At 40.9% G+C, this 3,919-nt stretch overlaps 1 pseudogene; it reads left to right on the top strand.

Annotated features, from left to right (window-relative positions):
* Positions 1–2,629: 2,629 nt before the first annotated feature.
* LOC134729769 (nuclear envelope phosphatase-regulatory subunit 1-like) lies at positions 2,630–3,533 on the top strand (annotated as a pseudogene).
* The last annotated feature ends 386 nt before the right edge of the window (positions 3,534–3,919 follow it).

Here is a 3,919-nt window from a genome sequence, read left to right as displayed (position 1 = left end):
TATCCAGAAAATCTCATGGCCATCTCTCCAGACCTTCTGACTAATCATGGTGATCCCAAAGTACCCAAACCCCTATTTGTTAACTGGAACTCTCCTACAGTTAATAGATTCCACCTGAACTCCCCACCACCACTATTATGTAGACCTGGGAAGTTGGGTATTTTTATCTCCAGTGCACTAATGTTTCTACCGTTTGCGCTCACTGTTGTGTTAATGACACAAAAGTAGAAGTTTCCCTGCAATGCTCTGATGCAACTTTAGTTGTCAAATTCTCGAGGCTGCAGTGAGGTAAATGGGATTCCATTTGTAAGTGAGGAGAGCAAATATGATGCCTTTTCCTAGATCAGAACATACAGGGGAAAACAGTTATCTAATCTTGGGAGCGGAGAGTACCATTCCCTTCTGGAAAAGAAGATTGTTTGGCCACTCCCATTGCAACAGGGAAAGAACATCTCTATAGGCCCAATTTGGCAGCAATGGATACACACCACACCCCATAGTGTCTCTATTTGTGCCCCAACTTGGCTCATTTTTTTGTGGCCACAAATGGAGAAAAGGTACGTCCCATAACCATTCCTGACTCCCCAGGCAGCCATCTGTTCTTTTAGAAGTAGCTTTCCCTTGTATAGCAATAACTTGGGACAGAGGTGAAAGTATGTTGGCCACCCTTGCCCCTCCAGGGGTCACAGTCTATAACTGCATAGGACCCCCAAACACTAGAAATAAGTGAGCAATAGGATTAATTCTGGTGGAAATCGAGGCAGCAATAGGACTAGTGTCACCCTGCAGCAGCTTTGCTTACCATAAGTCAACCCTAAAGAACTCGAATTCTTAGTTGCCAACACAGGTCAGTCATTAAAGATAATTCAAGAGTCTCTGGACTCTTTTGCAAATGTAGCTGTTGATAATAGACTAGCATTGAATTATTTACTATCTGAACAAGGTGGAATATGTGCAGTTATTAATAAAACCTGCTGTACATATATTAACAACTCTGGACAAGTTGAGGTTACATTCAAAAAAATCTATGAACAAGCTACCTGGTTACATAGATATAACCAGGGCACTGACTCCACTATATCAGGTAGACTATCAAAAGTGCCTTCCCAAGTTTCACCTGGTTTTTACCTCTCCTAGGATCTTGGATAGATGTCCTGTTGTTACTATATTTTTTTGGCCCTTGCTTGTTTAACCTCTTAGTAAAGTTTGTGTCTTCTAGGTTAAAACAGTTCTAAGTGAAGACAATGCTGGCACAAGGCTTCCAACCCATCCCTCTGAAATAAGGGGCCTAGAGGCAGGATGCTTTCATTCTCCAAGTCATACTGACTTGGGCCACTTAGATCAGGTGTCCAGAGATTTTTTAGTCATCTGGTGCTAGGCACTGCCTACTCCCATAAACTCAGCAGGAAGCAGTTACAGAAGATGGACTTCTGCCCTTCTGCAGCCCCATTAAGATTAAGGATGAATATCTACTGTTTGAGGGGGGAATGAAGTAGTAGGCAGGACTTGACTCCAGAGGTGGGGCTCAGACACCCGACCAAATTGAGGATTGGCTAAAACAGGGATGGGGCAGAAGTAGCTTTCCATAAGACATGCCCACCAGTCTGCCATGTCAGTTTATCATTGCCATGGCAACACCTGAAAGTTACCGCCCCTTTCCATGGCAATGACCCAGTGACCCAGAAGTTACTACGGTCTTTCTAGAAATTTCTGCATAATCCACCACTTAATTTGCATATAAGTAAAAGTCAATATAAATATGACCACAGAGTTGCCTCTGAGCTGCTACTCTGGGTACATTGCTTATGGGGTAGCCCTGCTCCACAAGGAGCAGTAGCTCTGCTGCTGGTGTACACTGCTGCTTCAATAAAAGTTGCTGTCTACTTTTACTTTTACCAGTGGCTTACCCTTTAATTATTTCCTGGGCTAAGCCAAAAGCCCTCCCAGGCTAAGCCCCAATTTTGGATCTTGCCTGCCCTGCATCACTTGTTGGCTATGTGTATGCCTTTTTTTCAGAAGTATCTGTTTATGTCTTTTGTCCACTTAAAAAATGTTTGGGGCCGGGCACGGTAGCTCACGCCTGTAATCCCAGGACTTTGAGAGGCTGAGGAGGGCAGATCACAAGGTCAGGGGATCGAGACCATCCTGGCTAAGGTGAAACACCATCTCTACTAAAAATACAAAAAATTAGCCAGGCGTGGTGGCGAGCACCTGTAGTCCCAGCTACTTGGGAGGCTGAGGCAGGAGAATGGCGTGAACTGGGGAGGTGGATCTTGCAGTGAGCTGAGATCATGCCACTGCACTCCAGCCTGGGCAACAGAGCAAGACTCCATCTCAAAAAAAAAATATTTGGGTACATAGTAGGTATATATATATATATATGGAGTGTATAGATACTTCGATACAGTCACACAATACATAATAATCACATCACGGCAAATGCGGTATGCATGCCTTAAATCTGTTGTGTTAGAAACTATCCAATTATACTCTTTTAGTTATTTTAAAATGTATAATCAAATTATTATTGACTAGAGTCATGCTATTGTGCTACCAAATACTAGGTCAATAAGAATAACATTCTTTCTGGTGGACAGGGCCATGGCAGTGACCTGAGCTGCCACCTGACATGAATTTGCTGGAGCAGGCAGAAGAGCTCAAGGCTTTTGAGAGGAGACTTACTGAATATATTCATTGTTTGCAACCTGCTACTGGATGTTGGAGAATGCTTCTTCTAGTGATATCTGTCTGTACGCTACTGGTGCCTGGAACTGGTTGATAGATCCAGAGACACAAAAGGTGTCCTTCTTCACATCATTATGGAATCATCCATTTTTTACCATTAGCTATATCCCTCTAATAGGCTTGTTCTTTGCTGGAATACACAAGAGAGTAGTTGCACCATCAATTATAGCTGCTCAACGTCAAACGATATTAGCAGAATACAATATGTCTTGTGATGATACAGGAAAACTAATTTTGAAACCTAGGCCTCATGTTCAATGCCAATCTTCACTAATTGCTATTGGACGTAAAACAGCCCTTCTTCGAATAAGTGATACAGCAAAAAGCCATAAAGGATTCCTTTTGCAGTTGGATATGTAAAGGTCATAGCAACAACTGACAAGATGTGTGCAATATTTACCCAGATTATCTTGATGATGATGATTCACATTATCAGTGCTTTGGTACCTTTTATTACCTGTGTTTCAGTATTAGTGTCACTTTATTACTTCAGATCCTTCAAAGATTTTTGCAGATGAAGTGTGTATATATGTTATGAAGCTCAACTTAAAAATAGAACCTCATTCAGTTTTTATAATGTATTTTTGCAAACTACTGTAAATAGCAAATCAATGCCAATGGTAAACAAAGAGGAAAATGTTGTGTGGTCTTTGTTCTCCTGCACCAGTACTTCAGGAACATCTGCTTGCCATCCCCACAGCTCTTTAAAACTGGCTATTATGTGTGCCTTTCATTCTTACACTTTTAATCATACTGTAGGAAAAACATTGGATTCAGCTTAGACTGAGGAAAACTCCTCTCCATAATGTTGTAAGAAATTATAGGTGTTTTGATAAACACTTTTTGTTAAACCAGATATTGAACTCCAGCAACTATTGTGGTTTATTTTTCAGTTCATTGTTTTCATTGAGTGCTAAATATCCTTAATATTTTAAAATAATTTTTTAAATACCCCAAAGGCTTGTGAATATACAAGTCTACTTATAAATTATGTATTGTCTGGGACTTTGATAGACATTGTTTTATTAAAATCTAGATAGATAACTGGATTTTACGCTGTGGTAGACAGACTGTGACGTTAGTGTTGCACAGGTGTAATTGATCATCCTACGCCATCACCAGAATAACATGGGAGTGGTGCCACAAACTAGAGTCTACAATTCTCACTGTTTAG

The sequence above is a fragment of the Pan paniscus genome, chromosome X (assembly GCF_029289425.2).
Source record: "Pan paniscus chromosome X, NHGRI_mPanPan1-v2.0_pri, whole genome shotgun sequence".
In the NCBI taxonomy this organism is placed as follows: domain Eukaryota; kingdom Metazoa; phylum Chordata; class Mammalia; order Primates; family Hominidae; genus Pan; species Pan paniscus.
The sequence above is the reverse complement of the archived record's forward strand: the minus strand, read 5'-3'. Positions and strand labels throughout refer to the sequence as shown.